Consider the following 12875-nt stretch of genomic DNA (forward strand, 5'->3'; position numbering starts at 1 on the left):
TGTGTGGCTTATGGGATCTTAGTTCCCAGACCAGGGATTGAAACCAGGCCCTCAGTAGTGAAAGTGTGGAGTCCTAATCACTGGGCCGCCAGGGAATTCCCTGAATGGTACTGCCTTCAACTCACTTATGTGAGAGTGCCAAATTTTGATTTGGGACTTTGCTGGAAAGAGAAATTGTTGTCTCTTCTTACAAGACACCTTTCCCTGTTTAGTGTAGCTCACTGGAGAATAAATCTTCATGTACAGAAACAAAAGGCATGTCTTTATTTGAATTTATTTCTAGAGCATACCTCTTAGAAATCAAGAGGGCATAGTTGTTGAGGCATATACAACAGAGTTTACTTATTAGTGGCTAACAGAGTACTTGACCACATAAAAGTATGTGAAAATTCATCTGTGATATTATTTAGGTTGGCAAAATATATTGATTATTTATTCTCTTGGTTTTTATAATGCACCTTAAACATTGTACTACAACTCATTGTAAAAGAAAAGACTGAATACTTGTTTTTGAAATGACAAACACATGTACAGATAATTCAAAGAAAGTAATGGCAAATAAATGGGAAATATCTCAAATTAATTCATAAATCCTTTTAAAATCATCGTGTAATATATATTTCACTATCAATTTTACAGAGATTTGAAACATGATGTCAACTAGAAGGTGATTGGCTATCATTCATGGACATGAATGGAGCCTAAGAAAGATGGACAAAGGATTTCATCCAGAAACTTAGAATCTTTTTTGCACAATAGATACTCCAATATATATGGCTGTTTTGGAGCTACCTTTCATATTGAAACTTCTAACTGGTCCCCTTACTTCTAGCTTCAGATTCTCTAATTGATCTGTCTGCCATAGCAGTCTTTGGGAAAGATGACGAAACCACATCATGTCCTTCATAAATCTGCAGTTGACATGTTTTAAAAGTGTTAGAAATAAGCAATAATCAGAGAAGAGGACAAAGATTATATAAACTGATAATATTTAGAGCATCTTTTGCCACTGTCAAAACTGGAAATTTTCCAGTTCTAGTGGCTGAACATTTGGATTCATAAAATTCAGACACTCCTTTCCTCTTACCCTTTGGTCCATAAGAATCTCAAGAAATTTGCACAACAAGATACAATGTGATTGCAACCCAGGATAATTTTAGGGTAGTTTTGCAAACCGTTTTTCTGTTAACATAGATGAACAGATTTTTCTGGAGTATCCTGAGCAATTGTACTTACGGACTGCTACGGAAGTCTACACCTCATACCAATTTAAGGGGTTTTTGGCCAGGGCTCTCCTGTAGAGACATTTTCTAGATCTTTTAATCTGTATTGATTTGCCTGATCCAACAGCATCAGGACAGCATCTCTCATTCCAGGTTTCTCCCCAAGATTCAAGTGTGTGAAGGGTATCTACTGAATTGAAAATTATTTCAGCGGGGTAAAACCTGAAGTATTGGCTAGTCTGTACAAACTGAAGTGAACATAAGCTAACCCTGTAAGAATATGTGGATAGGAAGGGAAGGACAACAGATCTTGAGTTTAGCTGGAAGCTTCACCAGCTCTAAAATTACAGACAAAATAGAAATTTATACTGGCCTGTACTTCATCTTGGCTCTTGTATATTTGCATTTCATTGGCAGTCTTTGGATTGGTGGGGTGGAATATTTTCCTTGCCATGGAATATCAACTTGCCTTCGAAAGTTACCAGTAAAAAGCCCCTATATATGTGGCATTTGTATGCATACGTGATAAACCTTATTTTCCCCCACGGCATTTTAAAACAACTTGAAATCTAATCCCATTAACTAATTAGCTGGATATATGTACCTTATGAATTTATTTAAATACTTAGAAAAATTGTGTTTGGGTAATGGTATTGAAATTAAAATACTCAGTGAATGATGAATATGTGTGAACTGTTCATTGAATGTTAGGAGATGAATAGAATGAAATTCAACATGTAATAGTTTATTGTATTTTATTCTTTCTTTGCTTAATCTTTTGGAATCTAATACTCAAGTACAGAGGCCTACATTTATAAACAAATCTATTATTTTTAGATACTTTTTAAGATGAATGTTGTAATAATACAGCTTGTTTCCTAAGGAAGTTTCTAAAAACATGTTTGGTAAAATTGTCTTCTGGAAAAGACTTAAGAAAGGGATTCTGAGGACATTTTGTAAGCTATACACAATTCTGTATTATTTATGGATGGCAGAAAAGAGAAGGACATGGGAATGTTTAATACATCGATCATAAAAGCAAAAGAAAGCACTAATTACTATTTATATGCATTTTGAGAATACTGTGTATGAAATAACCAAATATAATTGCTTTGTGATATTTCTTAATGTATTGCAAATGCTAACAAAGAGTTTGCTAATATATGTAGAAGAATAATTTTTAATACATGATTATAGAAATAAGGATTGTTAGAATAACTCTGAATGATGTATGTTTGAAATCATTTGATTGGATTATTGTGGTGGGTTTTTTTGGGGAGGGGGATTGTTCTGTATACAGTTGTTACCTAAGAAATTTTATTAAGGGTGCTCTATCTGGTGTAGATGTTATCCTGTAAATGATTTTTATGTTACAATTTGTATGGTATGAGATTGCCTTATCATGATGGAATTTTTGCACAGGAGAAGAGCCTCTATGAACACTTGTATGATTAGGGTTCAGTGGGTGTTTTTTTATTGCTTTGTATATAATAGAAAGACTACTGTGCTGTACCATCCTATCAGGCATAGAGGTGGGTGGCATTTTGGGCACTTCAGTTACTAGAATATAATGTTGGTTACTGAGGAATTTCTAGACCGCTTTGTATTAGGTAAATAAAAGCTGAATTTAGGAGATAGAGAATTAGGGGGTTTTGGAGGATTGTGTGTTTATATGCATATGCACAGAGACAGTTCTTAAACAGCATCCGGGCTTTACTCCATGCTCAGATATGTTGGGCATCTACATATATTTTATGAATATTCTAATATTAAACACAGGTAGAATTTTTTTCGTTTTGCCAGTGGAATTGCCTATCAGTATTCATTTCTGGTAGAAATTGTTAAACGCTTTGTTATAAACAGTGTTATAATGTTTTCTTGTTTAGCCGCTAATTTTCTTTTTCTTTTTTTAACCTCTAATTTTCTACATGTATAAACATCATTGTAAATACATACCAACCTAATAGGATAGAAATATTTTTGTTTGCCAAAAAAAAATGTTCCATTGTGTTCATTGGATCACTAGACTCAATTTTTAGGTTGTGAGAAATACATTGTGTAGTATTTAATATAAATATATCATTGTTTTATGACAGGATTCATCATGGTGAAAACGTCACTGGACTGCCTTTATTTATAGTTTTCAGATATATTTGTGTACAAATAGAACACAGCTCTTTGTATATCTTAAAGAAAGCTCCACATGTGGTAAAATAGCATAGGTTAAAAATGTTTTCATTTGTGAGTAGAATTTGACTTTTAATGAAAATAGTGAATTGTTGTTTTAAAGTGCTTATTTCTAGTTGTATAGGCAATTTGTAAATTTTTATGGATGATGTTAGTGATGGTATATCACCTGAGTTCATTAAATAGTGGGCTGACCAAAGGAATGTTTTTGTATTATGTGAATATAATAGACACCATTATTGCATGTTTTTAGGCATATGAGCTATAATTTTTGCATATTTTGTAAAATATTAACTATATAGAGTGAAAATTCTCGCTGTCAGCTTATCTTAGTGAATAATTGGGCAGCTAAAGGGGTGTTTTTATAGATGGTTGTTAATAAAATAGTTAGAATGTATAATAGTTTTGCTTTAAACTTTTAGTCCTCGATTTATAGGGATTTCTTAACATATACATATGTATACGTATACACACACATGAATACATGCACGTATGTCTTTTATAAAACTAGTGATATTAAAAGTCATAGAATGGAATTATTTTTTGGCCTAAACAATTACCATTTGGCCTTGAGGGCAGATGATATAGGAAGTTTTAGTTTATAAACTATTTAGTTGCTGGAGGATATTGTGAGGCTGCTAGATATGTGGTAAACAAATGTTGGTTGTTTTTTTTTAAATAGCATCTGCCTAGGATTTGCTGAGTAGGCATATATTTTGTGAGTACCAAACTGATAGACAAAGGTGAAAACACTGTTCTGGTAAATTGAATTGCTAAACCATGTCTATTTGGGATATATTTGGTTGTTCCGGATTGTATTATTACTTTCTTTTCTGTATTGAAGATACGTGTTATTTCATGAAATAATTTTGGATATATAATTTCTGTCAATTTTGGAAATACCTTTTCACTTAAATGTTAAAGTTGTAATCATTGATCATAGATAGAGTGAGCATCTTCATGAATTAGGCTTGACTTTTGAAGGTTGTTTTTATGTTCTTGAGGTTTTGTAATTAGACATTCTTTGTTTAAAGTGTAGAAATCATTGTCATTCATATTTTTAAATACGTAAACTTGTACAGTTTTTCTTATACTCCAATCAAATTTTTGAGTTTTAAATGTTGGGACAGAGCAGGGAAGCATTTGACTGCTGTGTGTTGAACAGACAAGCTCTTCTATAACAACTTCCTAGGTATTTAGAACTCCCTCTCCATACACACACATACACACAATTAATATATTAATGTTGAACTAATGCTGAAAAATATCTTACCAATAGAAGTGTTACATGACCCCTATGTGTTTATACTTGGTCTGTATGGGAGGGGGGGGAATTATTAGGTAATTGTGTGCATGTGATCAGATGTTTGTTTTTTATACCATATAATTCAATAGATGTGCAGAAATTTCTGTCATAGTTTTGAACATATATTTACCTAAAATTAATAGCACATAAGCTTTTTTATTCTTGTAGAATGAAATGGTATTTAGCTGAGTGACATTTAGACTTCTGTGTATGTAATTACATTACAAACACATGTTCTTTCTAGATATAGACATTTCTGATATACATATAATTTTACCTCTTTGTGGCACATGTAGGTATAACTTATTTTCCCAGATGTGCTGAGATTCATGATGAAATTCACTTTTCTAAAGAACATTTTATAGAAATGTTTCTGTGTTCATTTGTTACATGGCAGTAACCAAGACAATTTTGTAAATAAGGGACAAGAGAAATAATTTAGTTTTAAACATCTGGTATTTCTAGATGTACTGAGAGTCTCAAAAAGTATAATTTTGTAAAAACTTTCATTGTAAATGTGTTAGTGTTGATACTGTTGTCTTTTAAAATCAACATGGCAATGAAGTTGACAAACAGGCTCTTGGAGCTATGCAAAATTTATCATATCAGTTCGGTTGTTAAGAGGAAATGTTGACAAGATTATGCATTTACCCTGTTCTCATATAGAAGAAGAATTTGCCATTGTATCAAGTATGTATATTTAAAACTTACACCATGTAAATTCACTTGATATTTCTGGGTGTACCGAGATTCCTGATATAGTTCATTTATATTATCTTTTATTAAGACTTTTTATTAAGGGCAGTTTTAAGGTCACAGAAAAATTGAGGGGAAGGCACAAAGATTTCCCATATGTCCCCTGCCCCGACACGTGCATAATCCCTCCCCCATTATCAACCCAGCATGTGTATAATCCACCCCTATTACCACATTCCCCCATCAGAGTGGTACATTTGTTACAATTCATGAGCCCATATTGACACATCATAAGTCACCCAATGTCAGTAGTTTATATTATGGTTAACTCGTGGTGTTGTACATTCTGTGGGTTTAGGCAAGCATATAATGACATGTATTCATTGTCATCATATTTTAATGGCCCTAGAAATCCTCTTTGCTCCAACTACTCATCCTTTCCCTTGTATTTCTGTTTTTTACTTTGTTTTCTTTTTTTCCCCCTTAATATTCAAATTAATAAATGACTTGGTCAGATTTTATACTACCTCCTGGAACTATACACAGTTCTGTATGTGTTCCTTTGGTTGCATGACAATATTCAAGACAACTTTGTAAATAGGCAGATACCGGTTTTTAATTTTTATCATCTAGAATTTCTAGATGTATAGAGTCTCACAAAGTATAATTTTGTAAATAATTCACTGTAAAGTTTCATTGTTTTCTTATGTCTCAGCAGGGAAATTGATGGAACTGTGGATTTCTTGAGCTATATACATATTTCGGGATCTGTTGAGTTTTGGGAAAGCAAAAGTTAAAAGGGTATTTTTTAACTTTTGCATTCTCATCTAAAAGAAAATTTTACATTTTAATTATTGTTTAGTGCTTGGATTTTTATACATTAAAAAAGCCAAGTCATTATTTGTAGTTGTGTTGCTGATAGAGCATTACATATTTTAATCAGGAGATTTTATTCTCTTTGAATTATACAGTTTTGTGTTTAATTGGACTGCATGACAACATTCAAGACAACCTTGTAAATAACAGTAAATTTATCATTTAAAAATTAGTTTTTCTAGATGCATGGAATTTCACGAAGTACAAATTTGTAAATATCTCATTGTAAAGTATCATGAGGTGGCTTCTATAAATGTTTTAGCAGTGTAATAGGTAACTAGCAATTGGCCTTTTAGGGCTTTGTAACATTTTGGTGTTTATGTAGTAGGTTTTGGGGGATAGGGGTACACAGATTGTCTCCATATCTTCAGATTTTTAGGTTCTCATGTTATAAGAAAAGATTAGATTGTATACTTTTAACAAGCAAAGAAAAATGCCCATGGGATTTATTTTCATCTTTAGGAAGAAAAAGGAAGACATGAGAAGGGAATTGTCGTTTTAAACCGCAGGTATATTCATAGTTATATAACATTGCTGAAGTAATGGTTATTTTGCTATGCTATGTAAACCTACTGTTTGCAAATTTATATATGTATATGCATGCATATTATAAATGTATATACATGTACATATGTAAAATTAGTTTTAGGGGTATAGATATAGTGTTCTTTCTCATTTATTAGATTATTGCTTTACTTTTTTTTTAATGGAAATAGTATTTCAATTGTAAGCTTAAACGTGTAGAAGCCCACTTCATGTTATATCTAAATGAATGTTAATTTTTATATAAAATGTTTAAGCATTTTATATAATGCTTAAAAATGTTTAAGCATTTTATATAAAATACTGTGGATATTTTTTTTTAATGTTTACATATATACATCTGTATGAGAACAGAATTTCCATGATTATGAATATTTTTCTGAGCTTTTGAAAATTTTCTGGAGAGCAGTTAATTTGTATGTTATAATCAGTAACCAATGTCAAAAGTATTCTCAGTTGCCTATAATGTAAATAATGGAAATTTCTTAGAATCCTATCCATTATTATCAAAGTGTAATCGGTACACCTTTTTGAACAACAGTTTGGCAATGACAATCGAAATTTGAGTGTGTAAAATTGTTGAAATGATATAATCTGTTGACGGAATTTTATATATTCCTACTCAAATCCATAAAGAAGAAAGTATGTTATAGATCAAGTATAACAAATAATTTGAATGTATGAAATACACATCATTAAAATAACGATTTTAATGATAGCTAATTCATATGGATATTATTCAAACACTGAAAAAGTATTCTGATATTGAAGGGTGTTTTAAGTTGATTTTTTAAATTGTCATTTTTGTACAAATATCAACTAAGTGTGTGTGCTGAGGTGTGTCCATATGCCTCCGGTTTTTCTATTTGAAATATTAATGGTTACTGTTCCTTGGGAATGGGATTATTCAGACATGATAATGGAGTTAAGTAATGCTTACTCATTAGTGTTACTACAATAGTGATTATTTTAGCATTCTTTTTGAAATTTTTATACATGTGTAAGTTAAATACTAAAACATTGTTTATATATTTGTGTATTGCTACTTGAAAATCTAAAATGCAAATGTGAATTATTGAATAGAAAATTGTCTGGAAAAACATGGCAAAATTTTAACATTACTGTGTAAAAAGATCAGAAAAGAAGGGACTGCTGCCACTTTCTGCCTTTAAAATTTTAAAGGTATTTCAGAAGCAACATTTAAACAGCAGAGGAAATTTTAAAGATACAACCAATTTGTGCCTGTCTTCATCGTTACCTATTGACATCTCGGGAGTGTTGGGCTGTTGTGTCCAACTTTGTATTCCCAGTGACTGTTATGAATAGTTTTTGAGTGATCGTGAAGAGCGTGTGACTTAGATACTTGTGCTAGTGCGGCAAAGAGTTTTACACAGTGAAACAGAGTATTGGACTATCCACGGAAAGAAGGGAGAAGATGGCATTTGAGGTAGGTGCTAAACAATTATATTTGGGGGCTTCCCTGGTGGCGCAGTGGTTGAGAGTCTGCCTGCTGATGCAGGGGACACGGGTTCATGCCCCGGTCCGGGAAGATCCGACATGCCGCGGAGCGGCTAGGCCCGTGAGCCATGGCCGCTGAGCCTGTGCGTCCGGAGCCTGTGCTCCACAACGGGAGAGGCCACAACAGTGAGAGGCCCGCGTACAGCAAAAAACAAAAACAATTATATTTGGGTTGACAAACACAAAGGGTAATTTTATAAGGCAGTGCCATATTTGTGGCATATTGTAAGGGGGAGGAATCTCTTGGGATAAACTCGAATTACTCTTAGTAATGGGCATAATTGGAGAACGGATTGTTTTCTTTTATGGTAGTTGAGTCTCTCAGAAGGATTTCAAATAGGTCTTTATGGCTTTTTAGATTATTCAGAATTGGCATGAAAAATGTTTCAGTAGTCTCAATGTTTGTGCTAAAGGTACTCTGAAAAGGTGAAAAAGTAAAAACAAAAAAAGTCTCTTTGGGCAGTCATATTTGCTAGTTTAATTATTTCCATTCACTATTCCTGTCAGTTCTAAAGTCAAATATTGTATACTTGCTTCTCAGGTGAACATGATGAAAGAAAGACATAACATGCAGATAACCTGAGGATGTCTGACATCATCAGGAACATTATTCCTGTGAAGTTCCTTAATTTATAAATCTGAACTGTAAACCACAGGTAAGAAGGTTCTGGATCAAGAAATGCTGTATTAGGATGAGATTTTGGCTAGGTTCAAGAAAATAACACTGGGGGCAGACTTTGTTCTTGAGTACCTTTGAGTTACAAACATTCCTGAGAATAAATAAACCAGTTATTTTAAAATACAGTTTTATAAAGATGGAATCCATGAATAATGTAGGTACTTATGCCTTCCTTCAATTAATTTACTTATGACGAAAGATGGCAACTAATATTATAAAGGAAATGATCAATATTTTAATAATTATAAATTAGAGAATAGACCAACTATTTTTGCATGTGTAGTTTTGTGGTATGAAAAAGAGAAGTTCATGGCAACCTAAAAAAGATACTAATATAGAAGAGTAGTAGTAATAAAGTCATGTTGAAGTTGGAGAGTTGAATCAGCTATAGGATTGATTAATGAGGAACTGTTACTAAGCCTTAACTGAAATTGTAACAAAGTTCAACATGAGCCTCCATTTACCTGCTACTTCAGTGTTTGGTCAGAATGCTATGTATTTTACCTTATAATGTTTCTTGTTTTTCCCTATAGGGAGATGATAGTTCCAAGAAAAGACACTTTTGCCATCTTTGTTTTTAATCTCAATAATTGGTACCATGAGACCTGTTGCAGTATTCCTCTTTTCAAGTGTTCATCACTCCCATCCATCCCTGGGCCTAGGAGAACCCCTTGGCGATAATGATTGTGTAAGGACACTTTGAGTGCTCATTTGATTCACGGAGGGGCACTTCGGTTAGACAGGAATTGATTATTCTGCTTTTCTTAAGCTTGATGGGATTTTTGGTGGCAGCTAGTGGATATTGTTCAGGGTAACGTATGAGTAACAAATTATCCTAAAACTTAGTTATGGATAATACATTATTGTGTTATTTCCATGGATACTGTGAGTGAAAATTTCTGACAGTGCTAGAATGTCTGTGGGATCAATTGGGAAGGCCCAATCGAATAATTGAGAGTGATTCAGACCACTGGAGTCTTTGGATACTTTTTCACTCACGTCTGGCACTGGTTTTAGATGACTTGGAAGGTTGGGCTTAGCTGAGGCTTTAAACTAGAGTACCTTCGCACAGCCAGGTTCCCATATGAATCATAAAAATAAATGTAAGAAGAGAGCCTTGTGAAAGTGGCGTGGCCTTTCTGAACTAGTTTCAGAAGTCATGTAGCATCTTTTATGCCATATTCTGTAGGCTAATGGTGCCATATGGCCAACCAAAGTTCCATAGCATGGTGGGATAGTGCCAAGGTGACTGTAGACCAAGACAGCTTGTAAAACCAGATGAAAGAAGGCACAGTAGGTAAGAGCTACAAATGTGGTGCTTCAGTAGTTTTTGTTTTGTTTTCTTTTTGGGGGGTGGTCCTTGATTTTCAGAATTTCACTTCTCTCACACTCAGAATCCCTTGCAGATAATTTGCAACAAACGTCTTATTCATTGCCTGGCATAAAATAAAGTCTTAATGAATTGTTTTGTGATTTGGGGAGTAAATTAGGCAAAAGATAAGAAGTTAAAAGTGCATGGTTTTTGGATTAAGCCAGTTTGGGGAATGCAAACGGGAAAAGGCCCAGGTGCAATATGTTGATACCGAAAGGTACAATCTTAGAACTACAAAAGCTATGGAACTGTTAAAAAAGAATGAGTGGGGACAATTGTTGATGAAATCAATAACGTTATAACACATACTGAATCTGTGCTCTTAACACACCAGGAGTTTTTCCCTTCATTTCTTACTATACCCCACAGGAAGGTTAATAATTCATGGGATGTGCTGTGAAGAGTGAATGCTGACAAATTCCTTAGACATTCTTTCTCAGAGACCCTCATTGCCTACCTCCTGTCCATGGGATAACGTTGAAAGTGGAAGTTTTAATCAGAAAATGTTTATTTTTTTCTCAGGATAAATCATAGCTAAATAGAAGATTAATGGTTTTTTGGGAGGTACCTACTCAGGAATTTTGATGGACCCTGGAATAATGAATGGGTCAGGAGCCAAATCTTTTCCTAAGTTCCGTTTTAGTCTCTATATCTTTAATATAGTTACTGTTTTTCTTGTCAAATGGACTAAGCTCCTTGGTTATTTTCATTGCAGTATTTAAGCATTGTTATATTTCTTGTACAGAAAGGTATGTAGATTGCATGATATCATGAATGAGTGATCTGGAGATAGAAGAAACCATACATAGTAAAAAAGAAATACAGACAACATGAAGAGAAAGTTTGAAGGATCAGTCCATTTAGCAAGATGTAAGAAGAACTCCCAATATCCGGCTTTCTCATTGTTAGAAAATTCCAAAATGAATTTTGATCCACCTGTTATTCATAATAGAATAGCTGTTGCATCATGAAGTATGCTACTAAACTGTTCCCATTTTTTTCCCCAGTGTGTCCTCTCAGGTGATGACTGAATAGGAAAAACTGATGCCATTGCTTCTGCCACCATCTTCAGTAAAACCAAAGACAGTCTTCATAATGTATAGAGATTCCTCATTGATGCGTTGCAATGGACACTCCCTGTAGATCACAAAAACAGGCTGAGAAGGCTGAAGTTTCAAAGTGACCTAAAGGGTGATATTGGAGAGAACTGTAACCAGGCATGTTGACTGTTTTCATTGTTGCCATTGGACTAAATCTCAGGAGCTTGAATGATGGAGGCATTATTACACAGAGAAGCTCAGGATGGTATAATTTCAAGGCTTCATTACAGTGCTCCCATAAGTATTAGGTGCACATTTTTAAAATTTTCATTTATCACAGGGAAATTGAAAATTGACTCATAAAAAATCATCTTTTTCAAGATTTCAAAGGACATGGAAATTTGTGAAGTATAATATTTTACTTCTTAAATGCCTTTTTTCCTCTTCTAATTCTGCCACCTCTGTCTGTGTTATCTACTATTAATGAAATTTTGTGCACATCCTTTTGGGTGTATTGATAAATTAATATGCAAGTTATTTTTTGGGTGGTCTATATACTAGCTACAGATTTTCTACACAGTAAACATGATTTATATATAATTGTAAATTTATCCAACTAATTTGTTGAAATAATTCCAGTGAATTGGAACTGCTAGGACTAAGGGTATCCAAAATTTATAGTTTTGAGTCCAAACTAGTTTTCCCTACTATACAGACAGGACCTCATCAATCTTGTTCCCCAGTGTTTATGTGGGTATATTTCCTAAAACTGTACAAATGTTACATTTTTAATCTTTGGTAATATGGTATTACAAAGAAATTGCTTTTCTTCTGTTACTGTTTAGCTCTGTCATCTTCATATAGGCTTAATCCTTACTAGTCATTTGTGTTATTTCATTTTCTTCTGTTTTTTTTTTCCATTCCATTGATATATCAATGTCTTTGTTACTGGTTTCTAAGAACTCATTTTTTATTAAGGATGTTAACCATTTGTCATGCAGTGCAAATGAAGTACCATATTTTATTGCTATCAATTTACTATGGTGTTTTGTATTTTGGTTGTGTATTAAAATATAATCATGTACTTTATGCCTTTTGAGTTTTGTGTTTTTCTTAAAAAAACACGTTTGTATTAGTATCATTTCTTGGTCTGTATTTTCTTTTTTGCATCAAATATTTTGTCATGTTATTTCTCTTTCCATTAATCATTACTGTAGTTTTAAAGCATTACGTATTCAAATTACTCACCTTAACCTAAGTAGTTACCACTTATTTTTAATTCTACCATAATCATATAGAAATTCCGACATGTAATTGACTGCATTTCTATTTATTGGTTTGCCTTACCTTCTATTGATACTTTAAAATTACTGTTGAGTCTTATCTATTCCATTGAGTTCTATCTCATTTCTCTTCTCTTTCAGAATATTCCCTG

General features: G+C 33.2%; 1 long non-coding RNA gene across 1 annotated transcript; it reads left to right on the forward strand.

Annotated features, from left to right (window-relative positions):
- Positions 1-10331: 10331 nt before the first annotated feature.
- On the forward strand, positions 10332-12529 carry LOC109551813 (uncharacterized). Its single transcript, XR_012330240.1, has 2 exons — positions 10332-11270; positions 11408-12529. It is a non-coding gene; the product is annotated as an uncharacterized lncRNA (long non-coding RNA).
- The last annotated feature ends 346 nt before the right edge of the window (positions 12530-12875 follow it).

The sequence above is a fragment of the Tursiops truncatus genome, chromosome 2, assembly GCF_011762595.2.
Source record: "Tursiops truncatus isolate mTurTru1 chromosome 2, mTurTru1.mat.Y, whole genome shotgun sequence".
Classification (NCBI taxonomy): domain Eukaryota; kingdom Metazoa; phylum Chordata; class Mammalia; order Artiodactyla; family Delphinidae; genus Tursiops; species Tursiops truncatus.